Raw genomic sequence first — 14,385 nt, 5'->3', positions numbered from 1 at the left:
CAGTCTTCTGTAAACCTGAATAGGTCAAGAAGGCAGACAAATATGATCCATATGTGACATTGGTAACATTACCCCTGGTGACTTTGACAAAATGTTGATCCATTTTAGTGAGGAGGTAAGTGCTCCAATCAATAGCAACTCCTTTCAACACCATCCTGGAAGCTGTGAAAAGCTCTTTGGACAAGTACTGGGATGGCGTTTTGGCAGGCATAAACCTGTCCTGGAGAAACTGACAGACCATCTTCCATATGGGATCAGTGATCATGGAAAAGGAAACTCCTGAAGAGTTGATCACCTTCTTAACATCCAGCATTTCCCTCGTTTGCTTTTGCAACAGCTTCAGAATCTCTTCATTAGAGAAAAGCTGACGAGTGGTAACAAAAGGTTCACCTTTGGAGGGAAGAGACAGAGCCTTCCCTAAGCCTCGAGGTGTCAAAGTCATAGAAATTCCCTGGACGAGTCCTATCTTCTTGCTGTAGGAGGCCAGAAACTCATCACATATCGACGGATCTTCGGGAAGCAATGGAAAAGAAGTAGCCACAAAAGCAGCAAGTCCCGCCTTCGTGAGAGGCTCAAAAGTAAGTAGGGAAGAGTAATCCCTACTAACTAATGGGACGTACTGGATAGGGGGAGGAGCGTGAGAAGGCGCCATTCAGATGGTTACACACACACCACAAACACAGACAATCAAGGAGAATGCCTGCAAAGCAATAGACAAAAAACCAAGGATAAGAGAACAACCAAAACAATAAAACGTGACTCGACCAACTAACCCCAAGCAAACCACAGCCTAGAAAAAATTTGACATGACCTTGAGACATATGCGACCGAAAGCTTCATGCTATGCATCAGACAAACACCCAAAACCCCATATCAGGCAATAAAAGAAAAAACTACACACCGTATCCTTAACCGTAACAAAGAAGCGGAACCAAAACAATACCACATCCGACACATATCAAGACTACATCGTTGATAAACCAGTGTGTGACCATGGAAATAACTCCAATGACTGCGCATACCCATCCCACGAAACGGTTCGTTAAAAAAGGGAATTAAGTGCAGTGAGGGGGAATTAATTTAGTGAAAGGTTTATTTTAAGAAATTATTAAGAATGGGTGAATTTTTATTAAGTGATAAACCTTAGCAAGAAAACGACGGTTCCTTCTTATAAATTTAATTATCAATTATTAGGTTAAAACGGTGCTTTAATTCGAATCCCGGACTTCGATACCCAGACTGGGTCTCTAAATGCAAGTTCATTGATTACAAATTAAGGTGATGTGGAGCGCTTTTTTGCCAGCGCGTGCTCTTGTGACGGCTGGTTCATTTTAATTAAAAATTAAAGTGCCTCTGTAGTACACGTAGCACGTGCTAAGTGAACGGCGGGTTTATTTTAATTTAAAAAAAATGTGTGTGTAGCGCGAATGCGCGTGGAAATTGTGGGTGAATAAATAGTTCATTTTAACAAGTAATTTGTAATTAAAGGGGGAATGAAAATAAATAAAGCACATAAAATAAATACCTGGAAGGGGTGTGTATGTAATGGCCTAAATGCGGACGGAAGAGTCCCCCAAAAGGAGTGAATCCAGGAAAAGAAAAGTAAAGACCACTAACGAAACAACAAAGACAACACCTTAGTGGATTTGTGGATTGTTATTATTTGTTAGTATTGTATGACGAGTTATTAGTATGCTTTGTGGTTGTGTTGTTGTTTTTGTTTTTGTTTTTTTTTTAATTTTTATTTTTATTTGTTGTGTTTTGTTTTTTGTGTTTGTTTTTTTTAATGTTAATTAGTTGTAGTTTTTTTTTTTCTTTTGTCAAGTGGTTAGTATGATAGTTGAGGGGGAAATAGGTGTGGTGGGTGTTGGAGTTATGTGTGGTTGGCATGATGTGTTTTTTAAAAATAAATAAATTGGATGTGGGTGTGTACATATTTTATTTTTTATTTGCAAAAGGAAGAAGAATTAAAAATGCATATGGAAGGAAGGAAAAAAAAAAATTTTCAGCCAATTAGGAAATATCCACAATTTAGGGTATGAAAATAAGATGGAGATTTTTAGGGTTAATTTTTTTGTTTGTTGGTTTTTTTTGTTTTTTTTTGTAAAATATGGGTGCCGTGTATGAAAATATTTTAAAGTGAAAAAGGAAGGGAAAAAGGTCAAGGAGGGTGGGTGAAAGTTTTTAGAAATTTTTAGAATTTTTTTAAAAGAATTTTTTACTAATTTTAAATGGATTTTTGACATTTGTTGGTAATTTTGGGATAAATTGGAAAATATTGAATTTTTAGAAATTTTGAGGGGTGAAATTTTCCAGGTAACAAATTTCTAAAAATTGGTAAAAAGCGAAGGGAATTTTTAGAATTTTTTTTGAAATTTTATGAGGTGAAAATTAATTTATAAACTAATTAAATCAGTTAAATCAGGAAAATCAGCTTAGTCTGGTAAGTAAGGTCAAATTCAGTCAGCTAAGTCCTATTAGTCTGAGTAAATCATGTAAGTCAGACTAAGTCAAGTCAGGTTAATCAAATAGAACTAAGTTAGTCTGGGTGAAGTCAGATAAGTCAGGTAAGCAAGTCAGTGGAGACTAACCTAAATGAGGTTAGTGTAACTAAGCTAGGGTTAGATGACTAAGTTAGGGTTAACTAACTAGGGGGTGGGATTAGTTAACTAGGTTAGGGTTAGTCTAACCAAACTAGGGTTAGTTGACTAGGGTAAGGGTTAACTAACCTAGGTTGGGTTAGGGGTTAACTAACCTAACTAGGGTTAATTGGATGGGAGGTGGGGTTAACTAACCTAACTAGGGTTAGTTGGGTGGGGGATGGGGTTAACTAACCTAGCTAGGGTTAATTGGGTGGGTTAGGGGTTAACTAACCTAACTAGGGTTAAATGGGTGGGTTACGGGTTAACTAACCTAACTAGGGTTAATTGGGTGGGTTAGGGGTTAACTAACCTAACTAGGGTTAATTAATTAATATTAATTAAAGGAAAAAAGGGGGCGGCGACGGCGGCGACGCAGGGGCGGAGTCGGCAGCGCTCGGCGGCGGCGAGACGGCGGCTGGCGGAGTCGGCGGCGCTCTGCGGCGGCGGCGTCTGGAGACGAAGGCGGGAGGCGGGCGACCAGGCGGTGACGGCGTCCGACGATGGCAGGGGGGGCAAAGGGGGCGGAAACGGGGCGGAAGCGGCTGCAAGAGGGGCAAAGGGGGCGGAATCGGGGCGGAAGCGAGAGGTGGAGGGAGGAGGCAGCAGGTGGGGAGAAGGCAGGGGGAGGCAGCAGGTGGGGAGGAGGCAGGAGGAGGCAGCAGGTGGAAAGGGAGGAGACGAACAACAGACAAGACCTTTGGTGACATCTCCCCAGATGAGTTGAAAGTATTTATTGATGACCTGGGGACATCCACTGTAAGGGAAAGGATGTTGATTATTTTAAGAAAGTGCTTTGAGCGCTGCAGACAATTTTGTATCGCTCTTAACCCACGGAAGTGTGTCTTTGGAGTGCCTTATGGGCTATTGCTAGGCCATGTGGTCAGTTCAGTAGGGATAGCAACTGACCCTGAAAAGATCAAGGTTATAGTTGCTATGAGTCTAGCACGCACTCGGAAAGAGGTACATAGCTTTCTGTCATTGATAGGGTACTATCGGAGGTTTATAAATGCCTTGGCAGAAAGGACGTTGCCATTAACGAACTTGTTATCCTTTAGCTGTCTATTTGTATGGAGGAACCCTTGTAAGGTAGCTTTCGAGGATGTGAAACAGGAGCTAGTAAAAGCACCAATTTTAAAAGCACCTAAAAGAGGCGAGGTATTTTACATATTTTCAGTAGCCACCATGCATAGTATCAACTATACTGTTTAGCCCAAATCTAGGAGAAAAAGTGGTATCATCCGATAGCTTTTGCTAGTTGAAAATTAGGCATTTTAGAGATCAACTATACCTACATGGAGAAGTTGTGCCTTGCGATGGTGCGACTAAAAAATTCAGGCACTACATCCTCTATGAGAAGGTCGTTTTCTATACGAAGGTGGAAGAGCTTAGATTGCTTATGGATAAGCTACAACCGCTTGATCGTTTAGCAAAGTGGTTAATCACTTTGCAGGAGTGCGATTATGAGATTAAGAGTAAGCCACCGAGGTTGCAGGGTATTGTGGAATGCCTTGTGGATTTCGGGGAGCCTAAAGAGACTTTGTTGAAGGAAGTGATATTGAAGAAATGTTTAAAATTGATACAGCTTCTATCCCATCTTGGTATGCTGCTAATCTATCAACAGGAGAGACTGGAACTAGTTTATCAAAATCAGAAAAGAGAAAAATCAGACAACAGGCTTTGAAGTTTTCTTTGATTGCAGGAACACTATATCGACAGGGTGTTGATGATATCTATCGCCGATGTGTGATGCTTGACGAGGTTTCTTTCATCTTAGAAGAGTGCCATGACTCTGCATGTGGAGGGCACTTCGCTGGACGGTTGATGGCACAGAAAGCTTTAAGAGCTGGATATTGGTGGCCGTCCATCTTCCAAGATTCCTTTGAGTACGCTAAGAGATGTGATACTTGTCAAAGACATGACAGCAGAGAGAATAGGAAATGCCCACTTACGCCTATCATGGCTATCCTTCCATTTGAGAAGTGGGGCATTGACTTTGTGGGTCCTATTACCCCGTCGTCTACTACCCAAAAAAGGTACATTATAGTAGCAACTGATTATTTTACAAAATGGTCAGAAGTGTGGGCGGCGACGAGGCAGGACAATACAAAAGAGACTGCAAGTCTTCTTTTAGAGGAGATTATCTACCGTTTCGGTCCACCGAAGGAGCTAGTGTCGGACCGTGGAACCCACTTTTTGAATAAAGTAATCAAAAGCCTGACTGAAGCTTAGCAAATCAAGCACAATAAAATGACCCCTTATAATCCGCAAGCAAACGGGCAAGTCGAAAGTACTAATAAGCAGCTTGTGGGTATCTTGTCTAAAATAGTCTCTGAGAAGAAATGAGACTGGGACAGGAAGTTGTATGTGGCGGTATGGGCGTACAATACAACATTCAAGCGAGCTACTAGCCATACTCCATTTAAATTAGTTTATGGGGAAGAGTGTGTGTTACCCCTCGAAATCGAGTTGCCAACCATACAGTTTGCAATTAACCACTCTTTGGGAGATGAGGATGCACTCTTTGAATGTTTCACGACCATAGCCCACCTGGATGAACTGAAATTGCACAGCTTATTACACCAGGAGATAGCTAAACGTCGGATGAAGCAGTTGCACGACCTTAAAGAAAAGAAGTATACCTTTAAAAAAGGGCAATTAGTTCTGTATTATGATGTGCGTAGGGAGCTGATTCCAGGGAAGCTGGAACCTAGATGGGATGGCCCCTACAAGATTGTCAGGATAGTGAAAAATAGGTCTACTGCTCTATTAGCTGATTTGTAGGGAGTAGAATTTAAAAATAAGGTTAATCTTAATAAGATTAAGCCTTATTATTTCTAAGTATATTAACACGGAGAAATGTGTTGCAGGTCCATGCTGGGGCTGATTTGAGACCTGCACAAGAGCTTAAAGCTGGTTGATGGGGCGATTAATTCCTTATTTGGAGCACCCATATCTGGAGCAGAGATACCATTAGGGAAAACTTATCTGGTGGAGCAAAGGATACAAAGTGATTGAGCAAGAAGACAGAACCTTTGTGTGGGAGATCAAATTCTTCTGCCACTACTTACGAATGTTGACAAGTATCACTGTTGAGTTCAATGAAGAAGGTGGGATGGAGCCATCAGTTCACCCTCTCAACATGCTAAACTTTGACTATCATAATTATGAATAGAGGAGTTTGTGATGGCAGACTGTGTAAACCCATTGTGGACGTACACATTATATTTTGATGGAGCGTCCAGGGGCCCTAATAAAAAAGGGAGTGTTGGAGTAGTAATTTGAAATCCTCGACGTAGAGTTACGATGAAATTAGCTGCTTATCTTGGGGTAGGACTCACTAACAATATGGCAGAGTATAAAGGCTTGATTATGGGACTGCATATTGCCAAACAAGGTGGTATTCGGCAGTTGTTAGTAAAAGGGGATTCCCAGCTGATTTTGAATCAGCTAGATGGGACATATACAGTGCGGAATTCCATCCTTTGTATGTATCATTAAACTACGATGACCCTACTTGAGGAGTTTGAGAGAGTGTCTTTTCAGTTGATTCCACGTTACTGGAATCAGTTTGCGGATTCACTAGAAAATCTTGCTTATGAAGAATACATTTTCTTCAACTGTGGTCCTAGTTTGGATATTGTTATCAATAATGAGACAGGACCCGGTCGCTTGTGGGGAATGTTATCAAAGCATGCAATATATAGCAGGCGATGGTTGATATGGGTGATGCAAAGAGTAGCCGAGACTAATCTACCATTATTATCCTGGACCCATAGGTTGATTAGACAACATGTTATGCGTACGTCTCTTGCTATATATGCAGGAGAGATGGGTCATAACCTTATGCATTTAGTTTAGGGCTGTGAGTCCTATTATTTTTCCTCCTTGGAAAGGAGCTTATTATTGTATATCTGTACTATTTCAGGGAGGGATGTGTAGGAGTTATTCTGCTCTATTTCATTAGGCCAAGAGGGCCAGTTTTGCGAGGTTTTAAATGCTTTATTTCATTATGCCAAGAGGGCCAGTTGTCTGTTTAGTACAGGTGCGATTAATGGTTTCTTGTTTTAGTTCTGTGCTAGACAGGTTTGAAGAAGAGCTTGGAAGGAGCCTTTTGTTGCGTGGGAGCTTCTTGTGGCCCTATCCAGGTGATATCTTCCCTTTATGAGTACCGTGTTTTTATGCTATATGTGTCTGTGTGCTTGTAGGGGATTTTCTTTTCTTGTTGGGGATCGGTGTCCAAGGCATGAAGTCCCAGGTTTAGGTTAGGTATGTCTGAGGGAGGTCTGACTAGTCGTTGCCTCCTGTAAAGACATTGCAGGCATCGAAAGGCCTGTTTTAGAAAGTAGTTCTAGTGACCCTGTTCTGCTAGCCTGCTAGGCAGCCGTTCTAGGAGTTCTTGTTAGTTGTGAGGCAGTTAGAGAAGCCTACCCGAAGGAAAAAATGATGATGATAAAGAGGAACAAAACCATGAATATCTTAAAGACAATAAATATATACAGAGGTGTGTAAAAAGGGGTTCTAACCCCCTATAAAAATAGAAAAGAAAAGAAAGGAAAAATTTTAAGCAGTTGATCATCGCCTTGCGAAGGCCTGGTAGGTTCCTGGGGACGAGTCAGACCCGGGGCCAATACCTTGTCTTCCTAGGGGTGGCGTCTTGCTAGAAAAGAAGAAATTAAGGAAGGTTGGAGCGAAAATAAAAGTGAGCATTAGAAAAGGATTAAGTGACGCCTTGTGAGGGCTTGGTAGGTTCTTGGGTACTGAGACAGGACCTGAGGCCGATGCCCTGTTCTCCTTGGGTCACTACGCTCAGCTCCCTCCTTTTTACATGCCTGAGTATAGAAATAAACACCTAAAAGAAGAAAAATGTGTTAAAAGACAATACTTCTTGATCAGGCTATAGGAGTCCTCACCTAGTAGGAGCTCCTGGTTGTGGTGTCCTTAGTTAGGTAGGTAGTTTAGACCATCACTTCGGGCAACATCTTTGATAGGTTTTTTCAGTTTGGCCGTGTTGGAGCAGTCGGTTCGTGACTAGCTTCGGACCTTCTATCAGATTATGCTAGGCTTACTCCTTGTGGATGTCATACCTTGGTTTTGTTAGGGGGGTAGGGTGAGCATTGTGCTGTGTTTTAATATATATCTATTTTGTATCAACTTGATGCTTTCTTTGGTCGTTTTTGTGCAGATCTGTTGTGGGATTCGACGGGCTGAGTCACCCTATCCCATGGTGGCCAATGAGAGCGGAGTTTTGAGCTCGAGATGTGCCTAAAATTTTCCAAAAAATTCAGAATTTAGGGGAAAAATATTTAATATCGAAGGCGGCGGCTCCAGCTAGGATGATTTTAAGCACCAAGTGAAATACGACTTTTAAAAGGCGCCCGAGCGACATTGTGGATTTTTGATAACTTTTTTGACTGCCGTGCAAGATGTCAGGAGCTGTGAGTTAATCCGGAATGTCAAGATGGACGCCCAGGATTTTTCAGAGCTCGATTCGGATGCCGGACGATCAAGTGGCCAAGAATCGAGCAAGATATGAAAAGGTGGACCAAAGTTTGGCCGAAAGGGGTGGTGCCTTTTGGAGTTTTGAGCCCCCCTAAAATTTTAGGATCAAAAGATGAAGAAAATCATGATGAAGGCGTGGAGGAGAAGCGTGGACAACAGCGCTGATTTTTTCGCTCCATGGATGGGGATGGAGATTCCAGGTTGAATACAACCCATTTGACTGACATTGGGCCTTGATTCCTCCCTGTGGGCTGATCATTTCACCACCCTTCTCACGAGCAATGGCTATGGGAATGAAGAAATCTGATTCTAGTCTTTCTCTCTCCTCCCTCTCTCTCTTCTCTAAAGGGCTGTTCCTGCGTGCAAGAGGAAATGAAGAATGGTGAAGGAAAGATTGACCGGTTGGGACCGGATTGCTTCCGGGTCGATGTAGACATGAAGATTGCTGATTGTGAAGATGCTGGATATTGAATGTGGGTTGACCCACAGTCCTGCAGCAAAACCGAAATCCCAAAACACGAAACCTTAGCGGTAATTTCAAAAATTTTAATGAAGAAAAATGAGTTTTTATGCCATTTGATTGATGAAACATTGTTCCCATGGGCTGAATATTCATTATGATATTTTTTTTCTATGAGTTTCAATAGTTTATAATTAGAAAATTAGAAAATCATAAGTGATATGGCTGAAATTAATGTTATAAAACCCGAAAAACACGCGTTTAAGGGGTAAAAATGGGGTTTTTGCAAATAAAGTGTACAAAGGCTCTAGTACAAGGTTACATGAGGAGTTTACAAGCTTATGTTAGAAGCATTAGGGATAGGCAATGCAAGGCTAAAAAAGTCTATCAGAATAGAAGGACTCATAAGGTTTGTTCTCCTAGTGGTCTTCTTCTTCTTCTTCTTTTGCTCCATTGTCTTCTTCTTCTTGCAAGAGAGAGAGAGAGAGATTTTTTTTTTTTTTTTTTTTTTTTTTTTTTTTTTTTTTTTTTTTTTTTTTTTTTTTTTTTTTTTTTTTTTTTTTTTTTTTTTTTTTTTTTTTTTTTTTTTTTTTTTTTTTTTTTTTTTTTTTTTTTTTTTTTTTTTTTTTTTTTTTTTTTTTTTTTTTTTTTTTTTTTTTTTTTTTTTTTTTTTTTTTTTTTTTTTTTTTTTTTTTTTTTTTTTTTTTTTTTTTTTTTTTTTTTTTTTTTTTTTTTTTTTTTTTTTTTTTTTTTTTTTTTTTTTTTTTTTTTTTTTTTTTTTTTTTTTTTTTTTTTTTTTTTTTTTTTTTTTTTTTTTTTTTTTTTTTTTTTTTTTTTTGCAAGAGATGTGTTTGATTTCATATCTAGCCTAAAAAATTTCAATTAGTAATCCATACTTAGATGACTTTGATTTTGCACCAAACAAAGTATCTAATCTCTTCCATGTATCATTAGAGGTTTCACAGGTTTCATCATTCTTTTGCCAAGTAGCTGCAAGGTCCACATCCCAAGGATTCTTATTTTTGCCATTGGTAATGGCCCAAAGACCCTTCTTCATCTCAGGATGAGCTTGATGCAGATTTGCCAAGTGTGGAATTTTACCCCTTTGAAGAACCGAATAGATCGAGATTCTTTGCCCATGCTCAAGCAACAAATCAATACCAAAACTCTTGTAGTTCAGCAGTAGAAGATTTAATTGTGTCAAGAGGCACAAGGAATGTAGCGTCAAATAACATTTGATAAGTATCAATAGATACTATGCTTTGAGGCACTTGAGTTTGATACTTTGATGCTTGGATTTATCCCCTCCGTGCTAATTTGATGGAAAATGCTTGCTAGAAACTTCAATTCTCAGTCAGATCAGAGTGGTAGAAGATTGATTTGAGTGGTAGGAGAGAGAAAATGAAGTAGTTTTGAGCTTGAAGTAAGATGGCTATGACAAATTAGGTTTTGCAAGACATTGGGTTGGTTTTTTTCTCTGTGCAGTTCATACAGTGAACTATTTTGGACAAGATTTGAGTTGGGGATGCCTTATGTGATGGGCTTTCATTTCCCTATAGTCAACATCGTGCTACATGGAGGAGAGAGGTCAGGCTGTACGATTAGCATGGGCACAGTTCTGAACAATGTGATAAAATTTCAGCAATACTGAAGCATACAATGGCCAATGTTCACTACAAGATATAGACCTTATACCAACGTTTAAAGCAACGAAAATACAAATGACAAAATTTATCCCCGTCGTCGTAAAAAGCATCGTTATTGACGATGCCATAGAAACATCGCTATTGGCGTCGCTATATGCGTCGCATTTGCGTTGCATATAGCGACGCAAATAGCGACGCATATAGCGACACAACCAGTGAATTTGCGACGCGCATAGCGAGGCCAATAGCGACGCGAGCAGTAAATTTGCGATGCAAATAGAGACGATAAGAGGGAAAAAAAAAATTTGTGGCAGGGCAGCAAGCTGCCCTGCCACATATAGCATTGTGTGCTATATGAGAGCCATACAAAATAGTTTCTGCACTACTGCATACAAAGCGCTTGCAAACAAAAAGAATGTATACTGAGATCATAAAACTGATACATGAAATAAATACATGATCGCATAAAATGCGATTGGTACAATCATGAAAGGATATCACTAATACATAGAAAATGTCTACATAGATCAGGCGACTAAAAACTAAAGGTGTGTGAGCTCCAAGGATCCAAGGGCGAGCTAGAAATCCTCGTCCCCCGAAAGCTCGTCCTGCCGCAAAGGAGTATCGAATGGATTCTGCAGAAAAAGAAACAACATATCAATCCACCATACAATAATGCATTCAAATATCTCATGGTAACTACGGACAAGAAAGATGAGTGACTTACAGGGCCGCTGCATCTATACAATCGGTCGATCAATGCATTGAGACCGTGCCTCTTTGCATATCGAGTCTCAAGGCCTTGCGGATCGCGATTTGTAATGGAGTGCTGCAAAGAAAACAAAATGCTAACTATTAGAAACATGATTGTCGTACAAAGAATATTTCAAAAAAACAAATAAGCAAAACAAAAGAGAAACTTACAAAGTCCTCCAAATATGTCCTGTGGCTGCCACTCCCAAGATGACGGACCACTCCGGCCTCGAGTCGTGCCCTCGCCGCCTCCCGCTTTGCTGACTCCAACGTCCTGGCGAATCTGTAGCCTCCTCCCTCAGTCGGTGCTAGTCGTCTGCATCTAACCACTCGGGCTTTGTAGCCCCACTCTTGATTGCCTTGCATGCGTCGGATCGTCTATGTGACATGTATGCACGCATGCAATCCATCATCCAGCCCGTAGAGAATCTATCTACTGCGGCTGGCACTGGAAACTCCTCGTGCAAGGATGCTACTATGTAGTCCTTGCTCCCTTTCGGTATGTTCTTCCAATGATCCAGGACGTTGTGCTGAAAAACTTGTTGGCACAACTCTCTCATGCGAGCCATCACCCTCCTCCCCTCATCGTTCATGATGATGGCTCCTGACCTACTATCAACCAGGTATCCATAGCCCTAGGATTCTGCCTAAGATGGGTCCTCTCCCATCTCCATCCACGCTCCTGGGCATATCCAGGAGACCCCTCTACATCCGGTGTACCAACGGGGGTAACCTCTCTCGGAGTGGCACTCAAAGGGGTGCCACCCACGCTGACGGCTGCGCAAAAGGGGTGCCATCCGCTGACGGCTGCGCAAAAGCCGGAGTAACTGGAGTAGATGTCCCCACAGGTGTGACAAATCCTGGAGGTGACGCAGCTCCAGCTGAACGACGAGACGGAGACACCACATCCGTGTCTCCACAGTAGCACCCCCTGATCCCGATGTAGTCCCTCCCTCTGGCCCAAGTCGTGAGCGTCGAGATCGTCTGCTCGAAGCTGAAGCATCTGATCGCGCTGAAGCAGATCTAGTAGAGTGCCCTGACGAAGAACGAGACAGCTCCTGGTCTGCCATCTCTCTGAATCTCGCAAGATGGTCTGGAGACATTTATGCCATCATGTCCTGAAACTCCTCATCACTCATCCCTCAACTCATCCTGAAAATGTCACATGCACAGATAAAAAATGGTGTTAGAATAATTAATTTAAACTATACAAAGCACAGTAATATAAATCATTTTTGAAAAATCCCTCTTAAAATGCATATCTTATGTATCTTTATGGAAGATCTAAACAACGAATTGAGTAATACAGTTCTCTAAGAATGAAGTATTCTATGGTTCCATGTTAATCTCCTGACACAACTTTGCATACACTGGAAGGTCGATAGACATGTCACCACAAAAGAATGAGTCTGCCTCGTTCTCAAAAAATTCTTGGACTACTGTATTTCCATCATTGTTAGCCGATGCGGGCTCCAAGCTTGCGGTGGCCTCCACCCCTTGTAATATCGACCCCTCTATTTGCATATTTTCGTCATCTATGCCCGGAACATCGCTTTGATCATATACTCTCGCACTTTGAGGAGTTGAAGGTATAACATACCACCATCGAGGTTGTCGAGGGTTTGGATAGAAGATTACCTATTCACAAACGCGTACAAAGCGAGTTCAAACCATTGTGACATAAACCATGTCGTATTACAATTAGCAAGCAAATGACTCTATGCACCTGTTCACAATGATACCCCCGGCAACACAAAGGTGTCGCGCAAGTCCGTCCATTTTTTTTTGGAATCTATTTCGAGAACCTCGTCGAACTGTTGCTCTAGCTCTTCCAAGTACCACTTTGAACCACTGCACATCGAATAGTATCATGGAGAAGCTACGGTAATCCACTGTAATAATACTTTGCAAGTTCCCAAAATACTCCATCTCATCCACAACCGTGTTCGGATCCGTTGCTCGTCGCCGGCTCTCTTGCTCAAACCTTGCCATGACACCACAGTCCATTGTGGAGCGCATTTTGTCAATACGCTCCATGCGAAAATGTCGTCCGCGTGACCACGCTGCACTATATATTTTGTACTGTACATTGAAACACTCAAATTAGATGTCGCATATAAAATTTAGATATGACACATTCTAAACCCCTCATCACCTTTGGACTACATCCCCTCGAGAACTCCCACTTCTCCATTGAGACCTCTGTCCCTTCGCTGGATGCTGCGGTCAAGGCTCCATGCAACCATCGTGTTGACATAAACCGCGGCATCTCCTCCATGCCTTTGGGATATCGAATCAGTCGATGGTGCGTATTGTGTCGAAATTTAGCTCGCGCTTCCTCTCGATCTTGCCTTGCAATTTGGTACTTGGCGAGCCACGTCTCCATGGAGGCATGGTGAAACATACAAAAGCGATTCACCTTCTCTTCCATTGAGGCATCCATTCTTTTTTCTACCCCATTTCCAACCACCACATCTCCAGTCAGTCTATCATCGTCCTTCAGCGTCCATAGCATTTCATTGTCTGGTTCCACCGTTGGTAGCCATTGTGAGATATGCACTAACGCCTCTGACACCAACCAACCTTCCGCCATGCTATCTTCTAGACGAGCTCATTGTCGCACAAAGCCTTTCAGGGTTTTCATGAAGCGCTCCAGGAAGAACATCCATCGCGTATGGACAGGTCCAGCAATCTCCACTTCGTCCACAAGATGCGCAAGAAGGTGAACTTGTATCGTGAGCATGCTAGTGGGCAGGTATTTCTCAAAGAGACAGACCGTCTCCACTGCTCCCCGCCTTGTGGATTCAATAGAGGACGTCTTAATCTCTTTCTGTGAGATCCATTGCACCAAAGTCGACAACTTGTAAATGGCCCCGCGAATTTCTGGAGTAAGGCATCCTGCAATCACGATCGGTAGGACAAACTGCCACAAATGAGAAAGCATGAATAATGGCCACTTTTCAAATTGCAAAATGCCCACGCTAATTACAATCCATTTTGTTCACAAACCTGACATATCTTATGCCAATCATGGGATTATGGCCCCGACAATTGGTCATCTTTAGAAAATGCGGACCTGAGAGAACGCATCATACCCGTCGGAGTGCAGATAGACTTGATTACTTGCTTCACAATGCGCTCTTCTTTGGTGGACAAAACCCAAGGAGCGTGAGGAAGCTGCACTCCCCCTTTAGCACTCGACTGCGGCCAAAGCGCCTCCATCTTACCTATCTCCTTCAAATCCATTCGTGACCCTATAGTGTCTCTCTTTCCTGTAATGTGGTCCCATAGCAAGCTGCCCACATTCTTGAAAATATGCATGGGATCCAACAAGTGGTTTTGACCTGTAAGTGGGTCCAATATGGCAACTCGTAGAAAACTGAGA

This window comes from Lygodium microphyllum, chromosome 14, assembly GCF_053477565.2.
Source record: "Lygodium microphyllum isolate KBCC chromosome 14, Lygodium_microphyllum_v1.1.10, whole genome shotgun sequence".
Taxonomy (NCBI): Eukaryota; Viridiplantae; Streptophyta; class Polypodiopsida; order Schizaeales; family Lygodiaceae; genus Lygodium; species Lygodium microphyllum.
The sequence above is the reverse complement of the archived record's forward strand: the minus strand, read 5'-3'. Positions refer to the sequence as shown.